Source organism: Pteronotus mesoamericanus, unplaced genomic scaffold, assembly GCF_021234165.1.
Source record: "Pteronotus mesoamericanus isolate MK-2021 breed Mesoamerican mustached bat unplaced genomic scaffold, CSHL_Meso_final contig_171, whole genome shotgun sequence".
In the NCBI taxonomy this organism is placed as follows: domain Eukaryota; kingdom Metazoa; phylum Chordata; class Mammalia; order Chiroptera; family Mormoopidae; genus Pteronotus; species Pteronotus mesoamericanus.
The window spans coordinates 780,364-793,089 of NW_026555070.1; the positions used below are offsets into that span (position 1 = coordinate 780,364).

Below are 12,726 nucleotides of genomic sequence, written 5' to 3' on the forward strand. Positions count from 1 at the left end.
AGTGCTGAGGCGCCGGCGGCGCCGGCCGCGCCGGCCCCGCCCTAGGGTGCGCGCGCCTGAGGTTCCCTATCCGCTGCGGCCCGCCTCGTCTGCTCCCGCCCAACCAACAAGTACTTCCTGCCTCACTCCCAGCCAATCCCCACGCTCCACGAAGAATAGCCCTAGGGGGCGTATGGGAAGGTGATTAGAGCGATGACCACATTGACCAACCGCATTCTGGAACTGGCGTGGGGGGGCGGGACGTTACGCTGGCCGTAGCTACTCACGAGCAAGGGGCGGAGGCAGGGCCGGACTTCGTGCGGCGGCGCTCGATAGCTCGCGGGGCGGCAGCGGTAGCCTAGGCCTCTTGGTTCTGTGGCACGTGACGGTCGGGCTTCATCAGCCGCTGTCTCCCCTGCAACGAGGCGCCAGGTGTGCGGGCGGGGGGAGGCCAGGGCGCCACCGGCGGTCCCCTGAAGGCTCGAGGTGAGACGGGGGAGGCCTGCGTTTTTCTTCGGGCCTGTGAGGACCCCAGGGGCCTGGGTGCATGGCGCCGCGGCCGCGGGGTCGGACGGCTCCGGAGCCAAGGGGGTCAGGCTGGGTTTCGAGGGGTCAGGCGCTGGCCCACGCGCGGGGCGTGAGGGGCGAGGCCCGACCCTGGACTGCCCCGGGTGGGGAGCCTAGCCCAGGCCGCGCCGCTGGGGTCGGGAGGCGTGGCAGGTGCCCTAGAGCCTCGCTCCGTTGACCTCAGGAAAAGGCAGCGCTGCCTGTGGCTTTGCTTCTCGAGTTTTCTGAGGCCTCTTGCTGGCTGCTCGGGCAGCCGCGAGGTGGACCGCAGTAAACCGGGTAAAGGCCTGGAGTGGAACCGGGCCTAGTCGATGCCCTAGGAGTGGGGAAAGGGGATACCGGGTCGAGGGAATTTTTAGGATTAGCCTTACGGGTTCGGTATTTGAAAAGGGAACCGCAAAGCGAGGACTGCCTGGCATCTAGCACCCTGAAGAGGATGCAGAATGTGCTAGAACGCGCCGTGATTGAAAAACTTCGGTCTTAACATGTTCACCTGTTCTGAGGCGGGGAGGAATCCCGTCGGAAATTCTCCGGGCGTGGAAGGCAGGAAGGCGCTCGAGCTCGCCGTGGGCGGGCCGCTGCTCCGCGACTGGCCCAAGGTCACGCGGCCGGTTTTACCATCCGTTGGGGTTGTAGTGGAGGGCTCGGCATTTTCGGTGTTAAGGTTGGGTTTGGTTACGGTGAAGGCCGTGGTTCGCGGCCTTCATCCGCCATTTGTTGCTGTGTGAACTGTGAACTTGGGCCGCCGGCGTACCTTCTGGGTCCTCCAGTTCTCCCCTAATAATGGGTATAGCACCTGATGGAGTTATCAGAATTAGGTTGAGGTGTGTATAAAATGGGACAGGGCAGCCTGATACATCTGAACTGCACGATAAGAAATGATCGCAATGAATTGCAGGCTGAATGCTCTGGTGCCCCGCCGCGACCGGCACCCCACGCTCGGGGCCGGTCGCTCCTGTTTCCGGGGCCAGGAGGTCACGCTGGGCTGGGCGCGAGGGAATGGGGGTTGAGGGACGTTCGGCGGAGCCGAGGGCAAAGGTGAACTCTTAGGAATCTCTTTAGAAATGGAACATTTTGCTTGACTTTTTAATGAAGCTTTTTTTTTAATTTTAAAGAAAAGTTGTATTGATCTCTAAAAGAGATTGCACTGTGTATCGTAGTGTTTTTTCCAGCAGTGTGCGAGGACCGTGCGCAGCATCCCTGCCTTGTAGTCCGCTCGCTGTCCTGACACTAGCGCGGGCGTGAGGAGCCCTGGGGGAGGGCTCCCGGCTCCAGCCCGGGCGCGGCGGGCCCGCTGGCGCGGGATCCGCCCGAGTCCGCGGGGAGCTGTGGGTGGGCGCGCACGGGTCCTGCAGCACACGGGTTTTCTGACCTGTCTGAAAATGGGCGCAGCATCCCCTCCCACCATGCTATCTTAACGCAGCAGTGCCAGCTCACCCATTATCTTACAAGGACCCTGGGGGCGAACGTTTTGACAGAAGTCGGTGCTGTAGTTTGGGCAATCTGGCTATTGCGTCTTTTTAGTTAGAGTTCGCTTTGCCCTGCAAATAGTGTAAGGGGGTGAAGGGAAATTTGGTAAACACCAATGCAGGCAACTAGCTTGGGGACCACTTCGCTTTCCACATCTTTGAAATGGAAATGAGAATTCTCTTGTATACCTTATCCAGGGGGCTATTGGGAGGGACAAATAGGATGGTAAAATAATAGTGTAATGAACTGTGCAAGTAAAATTGACAGCTCATAACCACAACTAGGGAAAAATAAAACTGGGAGCATAGTTGTAATCTATATAGTTTACTGTAGAACTTTGTTATGGAAGTGCTGGTTGAATGCTTTGTTAACTGCACCACCGTATGCACTTTTAAATTAAGCTTAACTGAGCTTAATTTAAATCAAGCTTAGCTGTGAAAATTTTTTTTGGAGATTATATTTTTATTTTTTAAAGTTTTATTGATTTACTTTTAGAGAGAGAGGATGGGAGAGAGAAAGAGAGGGAGAGAAACATCATTGTGCGAGAGAGACACGAATCTGTTGCCCCTCGTTGGCTCCCAACTGGGGACTTGGTGTACAACCCAGGCACGTGCCCCAATGGAGAATCAAACCTCTGACTTCTCTTGGTTCACATGCCGGCGCTCAGTCCATTGAGCCACACCAGCCAGGGCATTATTTATTTTAACATTTATTTCTGTTGTATCCCCTCCCCCCACCCGTCCATACTCTCTTCCACTTCTACTCACTCCTCTCTCCCTTGCAGTCATCACACTGTTGTACATGTCCAGGAGTTTGGAGGGTTTGTTTGTTTTTTTTCTTTTTTCTTTTTCTTTTTTACATTTTATTTATTTATAGGGAGAGGGAGGAAGAGAGGGGGAGGAAAACATCGATGTGAGAGAAACATTGATGGGTTGCCTCCCGCACACAGGTCAACTGGGGACTGGCCTGCAACCTGGCCGGTTCCTGACCGGGAATCAAACCAGCAACCCTTCGCTCTACAGGATGATGCTGAACCAACTGAGCCACTCTGGTTAGGGTTAATTTTGAGGGGTTTTTTCTTTTGGAGATTTTTTTAAAAAAAAAGGATTAAGAATTCTTACCAATACATTTTGAACAGTAACATCTTAAACCTATGTAGTTCATAGCAAAAAAGAAGGTGCTGTGGCAAAATTGATTCTAATGTTCTAGTCAATGAAAAACAATTCAAAACTATAAAGGCAGTATGAATCTGTTATTATTTCATTCATTTATTTTTATTGCATTTATTGGGTGATATTGGTTAATAAAATTATATAGGTTTCAGGTGTACATTCTATAATATGTCATCTGTGTATTGTATTGTGTGTTCACCACCCTGGATCCATTTTTAAATGGATGAGCATTTATAATAAAGACCATGTTGGATTTTATTTAGTTTTCCCCCCCTTTAAGTGCTTTTGTTTTTTGTCTAGATAAAATCAGTAGTAAAATCAGAAGGTACACAAGAAAGTAAAATGGTTTATCTGTGACTGCTTCCTTTCCAATCCGAGACTTTCTTACTTGCTTTAAAACTCAGGAGTTTTAAAACCACTAAAACTTGAACAGGTGGCACTGGGCAACAACTAGTAATAGGACTCACTGCTGATGTTGAGCACATACTGTAAGCCAGACATCGTTTTAAGAAGTTTACAGGTGTTTCTACAACAACCCTAGAAAGTAGTGTTATTCTCATTTTATAGGTGAATCTGAGGCCCTGACCTGAATAATTCACCCAATATGCCAAGTTATTAAGTAGTTGATGAGGGATTATGACTTCTGAGTTCCTGCTCATAAACACTACTGTATGTGTCTAACTGTGACCTTGGACAGTTTGTATAACTTCTCTTAAATTCATGCTGTGTCAAATGGGAATGATAGAACATCCTGGAGTTCTTGTGAGGATTAAATGAGACAATCTAACATATCTAAACCTAGTAAGACTTAAAATTTAAATTGAAAGATGAATAAATAGGCTACATGAAAGACTGCTTCAGCTTTTATTACACATTGCCTTTTTAAAAATCACCTTTTTTAAGCCCTGACTGGTGTGCCTTGGTTAGGCGTCGTCCCACAAAGCAAAAGGTCGCTGGTTCAGTTCCTGGTCAGAGCACATGCCTAGATTGTGGGTTCCCCGGTGAGGGCGTGCACATATTCAAGATGCAACCGATCAATGTTTTTCTTTCTCCCTCTTCCCCCCACCAAAAAAAAAAATCTTTAAAAATCACCTTTTTAAAAACAACCAATAACATTAGCTAGGTCATTTCTTCTGTTTCTCTTTCAAAGTTCTCATAAATTAAAGGAATTAGAGTTGGACTTTACTAATTGCTTTTAAGAGACTAAGTCCATAAAGAAAGCCTTAGAACCAAATAGCTTCACTGGTAAATTCTACTAAATACTTAATGGGATAATTAACACCAATTCTTAACAAACTCTTCCAAACAAATAGAAGAGGAGAGACCATTTTTCATTTTATGAAACCCTGTGACCAAAACCAGACAAACAGTATATAAGAGTGCTCGCTTCAGCACCATATATACTAAAATCAGAGTGACACAGAGAACAGTAGCAGGTCCCTGTACAAGAATGACACAAATATGTGAAGTGTTCCATATTTTTTTAAGGAAAATGTACAAGAAATGGAAACCACAGACTAGAATCTCTTCTGAAAACATGCAAAAATACTCAGTACTAGCAAATAGAATCCAGCAATGTATAAAAAGGATTTATTCATCAGGACAAATGGGGATTTTTCCTGTGAATGCAAGGTTGGTTCAACATACAGTAATAAATGTTATATACCACATTAATAAAGGACAAAAACCACATGATCATCTCAGTAGACAGAATTTGACAAAATTCAGTACCCTTTCATGATAGAGACACTCAGCAAATCAGGAATAGAAAAGAACTTACTCAATCTGATTTAGGGACAAAGAAATCCCTTACCTGGGATTTGTGATCCTCTCTTTAATTTCTTCTGGGTTAAAGGAATTAAGAGTTGAAAGTCCCTAATTTATTTTGAGAAACAAAGTCCCACAAAGAAAAGCCCAGTACCAAATGGCTTCACTGGTAATTCTACCAACTACTTAGGAAAGAAAACACCAATTCTACACAAATTTTTTCCCAAAATAGAAAAGGGGAGAACACTTCCCAACTCACTCTATGAGGCCAGCATTACCCTGATACCAAAGCCAGGCAAACACTTCACAAGAAAACTGTAGACCAGTATCTCAGGATAATAGTTACAAAAGTAGACCTAACTTGAAAAGATAAAGTGTAAAAACTGAAATTTAATAACCTCAAATAATTTGAGTCTTCATTTGTTTTAAAGACCTTCTAAAAAAATTTTAAAAACATTTTATAGAGAGAGGAAGGGAAGGAAAAAGAGAAACATCGATGTGAGTGAGAAATACTGATTGGTTGCCTTTTGTATCACCTGGCCTGTAACCCAGGCATATGCCCATGTGGGGAATCTAACCAGTGACCCTTATAGTTCTCAGGCCAGCAGTCAATCCACTGAGCCCTACCAGCCAGGGCTAAAGATATTTAATAGAATTCTTTTTTTCTTTAATAGGTCCCCTCAGTAAGGGTGAAGTTCCTGCCTTTGAAAGGTGGCAAATTGAATATTTCTTTAGTGTTTGCCCATACCTAAAGTTGATCTAAATAGTCTGAATTTGCTAAAATTTTATGCAGAACGTGTTTCTGTTAATTAGAATATTTTGTGTTCATAGTCTCATGCAGTCATTAAATGTGTATAGTAAAATAATACGGACTTTTTAAAGAATGTATGCTGAGAACAGAATTATCGTTAACCAAAAATAAAATTTGGCCCCAGATGGTGTGACTCAGTGGACTGAGCGCTGGCCTGCAAAATCAAATGGTGCATGCCTGGGTTGTGGGCCAGGTACCCAGAAAGGAGCACTCAAGAGGCAGCCACACGCTGATGTTTCTCTCCCTGCCTTACCTTCTCTCTAAAAATAAATTAAATCTTAAAAAGAAATTTTTTGGCAAATTCATAAAAAAAACAACTGGTGATAGGGAGAAAAAATCAGACAAACATGGACATTTTCATATCCAAATGTTAAGATTGTATATGCAGCACTGCAAGGAAGTGTGTTACAGAAGAAATTATATTACTATAATTGGAGAAAAACAAGTTTTTCTTGTTATGTAACATTCAGCTTTGTGGAAATGTGTTGGTGGCGTAGGCAGGCAAATTAGACCTTTTGGTCCAGTATGAGAGTTGAAAATGTAATAACTGGTTGTACTTGGTATATCAAATAACAAACCATTTGGGTATACCTATAAAGCACTGGATTCTGATAGACTGTATTATATATTTATATTTTCACAACAAGCCTTTGAGTTAGTAGTGCTTTTACCCACATCTGTAACATAGGGACAGAAGATTTCCTAGAAGTTCAGTAAGCTGAGCAAGGCTACAGAGGAGCACAAGAGTCTGGAACCCAAGGTTCTCTGATGGGACAGGTTATACCACCACTGTACTGCATGTGTATGAGGAATTAACTTTGTGAATCATCAGTTTTAAAATAGGAAACTTCGAATCCTCCTAACCCTGAGATTCTGAGAGCTGAGCTTTTTGCTCTGTCCTTGGGAAATTGGGAAGCTAGCCAGAAATGTTTATTATAAATATGTGTGTAATTGGCTCCTGTTTCTTGGTTTTGTGTACATTTTTCCATGTGATCCCAGAGGATAGAGATTCTCTGACTTGGATATAGGTAGATAATTATATCTGATTACTAAAAACAAAGCCCTAATTAACTGAAAGGAAAGGAGAAAGACTTTACCTCAAGTTCAGATTTCTAATCTATTTTACATTTCTGAGTCTTCTTTTGTAGTTTTTGCTTTAGAAGACCAGGTCAGTTTAAAGCCAGTTTCTAGACAACTTTGATTAAGTTTAAAGAACCGCCTTCAATGAACTAATTGTGTGTGTGTGTGTGTGTGTGTGTGTGTGTGTATGTGTGTGTGTGTGTACACATATTTAAAAAGCTGTTAATTTTGAAATAATTGCAGACCCACACGAAGTTGCAAAAATAGTCCAGAGAGGTCCCTGTGACTGTCACCCAGCTTCCCTCCAAAGGTGGCATTTTACATAACTATAGTACAATAGCAAAAGCAGGAAGTTATTGGTACACTCTATAGACAAGACTCAGATTTTACCAGGTATTACATGCCCTTGTGTGTACATAGTTTTGTGCAGTTTTATCTATGTCAGTTACTCATTTTTGAAATTTTTACTTTTTTGTCATTGTTTTTTACAGAAGGAAAATACTAGCGAGAGTCTTACGTAGTACTACCTAACTTATGTGCATTTTTTGTAAGTTAGATTGCTAAAAAATAGGTTATAATGAGTTTATTTTTATATTAACCATAACCCCCACCCCTGCAAAAAAACCTTGATTTATAGAACTAATAATACAGTCTGTGCATAATATATGAAAACATGGGCAAATAACTACAGTCATATAGATTAAGGTCACCTTTAATCCATAAAAATTTTTTTCCCCAGACTTTATGTATACCCTATCTAGATTAAGCTTCTGCATGTTAGAGACCAATTTTTAGGAAGATGATTGATACCTAGTTGATGCTTATGACATTGAATTGAACTGTCAGCAAACGCTATGGGACTTCAGATGGATTTTCTCCTTTTACTCCAGAAGACAGTCTTGAACCTGCCACCCAGCTTTTATCAAAAGCCCAGTTGAGAGATTTATGAATGAGTATTTGAAGGACATGCAGACTGTTCATTTCTAGTTTTATCTTTAGGTCAAGTTCTAGATCAGTAGTAATTGGTAGTTGAAGGTTGGCCCCCATAGAATTGGTTTTATTGACTTAGTCTTTGCTTACATAAGGGATATCATAAGACAGTCACACAAAACTCACATTTGCTTATAACTTAAGGGCATTTTTGAGAAAAGTTGTCCACCTCAGACTTATAGATATTAAAAGATCATGTTTGTAGTTTGTTTTTTTAATACATTAAAAAACTTTTTTATTTTTGAAGAGTTCTAATTTACAGAAAAATTAGTGGTGGGTGAAACAGCGTACGTCCCTCCCAACTTCCCCCAAGCCACAGAGTAGGTGGTCCCTAGATTAGGAATGGTCAGGAACAAAGGTGAATAAAGAAACAATCTTCAGCCCTGGCTGGTGTGGCTTGGTGGACTGAGTGTTGGCCTGTGAATGGTCGCTGGTTCGATTCCTGGTCAGGGCACATGTCTGGGTTGTGAGATTAAAATTTACGAAGCCAGTACATGGAATTCCCATATATTCCCATAACATTCAGTTTCCTCTGTATTAATGTCTCATATTACCCATTTTGTACAATTAATGAATCAGTATTGTAACATCATTAACTAATGTCCATGTTTTATTCAAATATAATTGTTTTTTTAAAGTTAACTTTCTTTGGGTAACATTGGTTAATAACATTACATAATTTTCAGGTATACAAGATTATAATTCAACACCTTAGTAACTGTTGTGTGCTTGGTTTTGATTTTTAATTGCTGGTTCTCCTGGAGGTCCATGTCTGTAGTACAGTAACTTGTGATTTGGCAGAGACAATGATTTAAATGGGCCCATTATGAGAGAGTTATATAGCACTGAGACACCTAGTTATATGAGTGATACATCAACCCAGCATTTGCATCTTAGCGCAAAGTGGCTCTGCTGTAGCGTGTCAAGAAATAATCTTGCAAACGTTAAAAATTATGAGAGAAAATGGCTCCTAAAAGAAAACCAGAAAATGAAGTGCTTCATTTTTCTGCTTTCAAACAACAAAAGTCTGAGGGGAACTGCGGTGGCATTCAGGAATGCAAGAAACTTTGCCTGTAGAGGAGCTAATTTATTTTAGTGAGCATTGACTGTGAAATAGAAGAGATAGGAAATGTGGCAAATGTGTCTCACTACAGGAAAGTCCCATTCAGTCTAAAGGTCTTTTCTTTTTTTTTTTCTTTTAAAGTAAAGGTTTTATTCATTTTTAGAGAGAGGGGAGGGAGGGAGAAAAAGAGGGAGAGAAACATTGACTGGTTGCCTCTTGCACGCCCCCAACTGAGGGCCGGCCTGCAAGCCAGGCATGTGCTCTGACCAGGAATCGAACCAGTGGCCGTTCGCAGGCCAACACTCAGTCCATTCAGCCACACCAGCCAGGGCTAAAGATTGTTTCTTTATTCACCTTTGTTCCTGACCATTCCTAATCTAGCTAGGGACCACCTGCTCTGTGGCTCAGGGGGAAGTTGGGAGGGACTTACGCTTTTTCTGTTCTTCTTCTTCTTTTTTTTTTTTTTTTAAGCGTTATTGCTTTATTTTTGAGCTACTTGTTATATATTTCCTATTGATAATTTTAAAAACAGCGTGTGACAACAGAGAAGTACACTCTGTGATTATGGTTCTATAGATGTGAAGACAAATGAAGAGTTCAAAAGGGACAAGTTTATGAAATCCTCTTAAACGTTAAAATATGTAGAAAATAATTTTATGTCTTTAAGAAAAACACAGTACAGAATACCAAGTAGGGTACTTTGTAGTGGGAAATAGGAAACTTGGCTTCTCATCCTGATAACTAATAACCAATAACTAGTAACTAATTTCTGGATCTTGGTTTCTTTTCAAAAAGGACAGTTAAGACTAGTTTTCAATATTTCAGCTCCAGGATTTTTTTTGGAGGGTTAGGAAGATCAACCATTTGAGGCATAACTGTGGAACATCCTTTTTTTAAAAATTAAACTAATTTTAGGACAGTTAAATATACAAATTATAAAGAGAATACAGAGCATTCCCATATCATCCACACCTAGTTTCTGCTATTAACAACTTATATCAGTATAGTACATTATAATTAATGAACCAACACTGGTACATAACTATTAACTGAAGTCCACATTTAATTCAGATTTCCTTTGCTTTTACCCACTGTCCTTTTCTAGGACTCACATTAACTTTAGTCATGTCTCCTTAGGCTCCTCTTGGCTACAACAAGTTTTTAGGCTTTCCTTGTTTTTGATGCCTTTGACGTTTTTGAGGACTGCTGGTCAGGTTATTTTGTAGGATGTCCCTCTGTTGGGACTTGCTTGATGTTTTTCTCATGATTAGAAGGGGGATACGGATTTTTCGGGAGGAGGACCACAGAGGTTAAAGTACATCATGTTGTGGCAGGGGCACCTATCAACATGACCTATCTGTTGATGCTGACCTTGATCACCTTGCTGAGGTGTGTTTGCCAGGTTTCTCCAGTGTAAAGTTAATCTATTCTTCCCCCTTTCCATATGTCTGGCCTGTTGGGAAGGAAGTTGCTGTGTTCAGCCCACGCTTACAGAGAGGGGAGTTACACTCCACCTCCTTGAGGATGGAGTTACCTACAAAAATTACTTGGGATGTTTGTGCATGGGAAGTCTGTCTCTTCTCTCCCATTTATTTACTTACTCAGTCCATTTTTATCAGTATAGGTTCATGGGGCATTTATTTTACACTTTTGGCATAGTCTAATAACATTTTGTTGCGCCTGCTGTTCCAGCTCTGGCCTTTGAGAGCTCTTTGTTGTGCCCCCTTCAAACAACCCCCATCGCTGTGGGTGTTGTGTTTTTGTTTTCTGTTTTGAACACATCTTTCCCTTCTCGCACTACAACGTGCTCCTGGCTCGTCTTGTGTGTTTTCTGTTCTTACACTAGAATCAGTCATTTCTTCAAGGAGCCATTTCCTTTTGGAGATACTAGAAACCAAGGTTAGTATGAGGTGTATTTATTGTTACTGGGGTGTAGTTTCTTCAGGCCTTCTCAGCTGACAGAACAAGGAAATAACACGTGTGTAGATTAAGTGGTATGTTTACACCTAACTATAAATATTTCTGTATGGAACCTCTGTATATTAGCTAAACATGAGATCATACTGATATCTCCACTTCTGCCCATTACCCTGTGGATTATCCTGGCCCCTTTCCCTTGCTTCTCTGTAAATTCCCGTAACCAGCTTTACAGTGGCTGCCACCATCCACCAGCCCTTTACTTCATTGTTCAGTTCCAGTATACATATACAGTGGCATCAGGATTGTCAGTCTGCATACCTGTGAGAAACAGTTTACCAACTAAGAAGAGTGCTTCTGTAAGGTCTAGTTTTACTAGTTTCACTAGGAAGTGACTGCAATCACTTCCAAAGTGACTTTGCTCAGTGCCTTTTTCTCCATCCTCTTGAATGAAGTTGTTTCATACATCTATAATACATTAGATTGTTTCATTACATCCTGCTTGCTATCATTGGCTCACTCAACTGCCTAGATGATTTCTGAAATTTTTCATACATTACGATTTGCTTTTTGTACTGTGAAGTTTTACAGGTTTTGACAAATGCATAGTGTCATGTATCCATATATAGCATAGAGTATAGTTTCGCTGTGCTTACCTAGTCAGTCTGACCCCCAGCCCCGCAAACCTCTCATCTTTTTACTGTATGTAAAACTTGCCTTTTTCAGGCAAGTTTTATATGACATTTTACATATAAATGTCATATAATTGGAATTATACAGCATGTTGCCTTTTCAAATTTGCTTCTTCCACTTAGCAATATGTATTTAAAATTCATCTAAGTCTCTTTGTGGCTTGGTAGCTCATTTCTTTTCATTGCTGAACAATATTCCATTGTGTGGGTGTTGTAGTTTGTTTGTTTATTGACCTATTGAACACTGGGATTTATTCTTCAAGTTTTGGGTGATTATGGATAAAGCTGCTATAAACATTTGCACGCAAGTTTTTGTACATTTGTAAGCTTTCAGATCAGTGAGGTAACAACCTAGGAGCATGATTACTGAATCATATGGCAAGACTAGGTTTGGCTTTGTAAGAAATTGCCAAACTATCTTCCAAAGTGGCTGTACTATTTTGCACTTTCACTAGCAACAAAATGAGAGTTTCTCTTGCTTCACATCCTTGCCAGTTTTTTTTTTTTTTTTAAATTTAGCTATTCTAACAGGTATATCATGGTACCTCATTTTAATTTGTAGTTATTGTAATGGTAAATGATGTTGAAAACTGTTTCATATGCTTATTTGCCATCTGAATAGCCTCTTTGATGAAGTCTCTGTTCAGAGCCTTTGCCCATTTTTTAAAAAAGATTTTATTAACTTCTAGTGAGAGGGGAAGGGAGGGAGAAAGGGAAAGAAACGTCAGTGTATGAGAGATACATTGATTGGGTTGCCTCTCACACGCCTCCAACTGGGGACCTGGCCCACAACCCAGGCCTGTGCCCTGACTGGAATCGAACTAGCGACCTTTTGGTTCCGTTTGCAGGCTGACGCTCATTCTGCTGAGGCACACTAGTGAGGGTGTCTGCCCATTTTTTTAAGTGGATGGTTTGGTTTTTTATTTTATCAGATAATATTTTGCAAATGTTTTCTCCTAGTCTGATTTGTCATTTAATTCTCCTACGTGTCTTTAGCAAAGTTGATGTTTTTAGTTTTAATAAAGTCTAATTTTTTCTTTCATGTATCTTGCTTTTTATGTTGTATTAAAAAGCTTATTGTCAAACCTACAATCAGCTACATTTTCTGTTTTTTTTTTTTCTAGTAGCATAACAGTGCAGTATCCTTTTTACATACCTACTCAGTAAGTGCTACCTCTTAAAGGACTCTATTTGATATAAGGACTGTGGGTAAAAGGA

The 12,726-nt window shown here is 41.3% G+C and overlaps 1 protein-coding gene and 1 non-coding gene across 3 annotated transcripts in view; both read left to right on the forward strand.

Annotated features, from left to right (window-relative positions):
* Positions 1-283: 283 nt before the first annotated feature.
* CANX (calnexin) overlaps positions 284-12,726 on the forward strand; it is a 33,829-nt gene continuing 21,386 nt past the window's right edge. Inside the window, exon 1 of one of the 2 annotated variants that reach the window (XM_054566270.1) lies at positions 284-465. The gene's annotated coding sequence lies outside the window, so the exon portion shown is untranslated. The remainder of the gene's footprint in view (positions 466-12,726) is intronic. The other variant, XM_054566271.1, reaches the window with a different exon arrangement.
* Positions 4,568-4,671, forward strand: LOC129065015 (U6 spliceosomal RNA). The gene has a single exon (XR_008528550.1). It is a non-coding gene; the product is annotated as a U6 spliceosomal RNA (small nuclear RNA).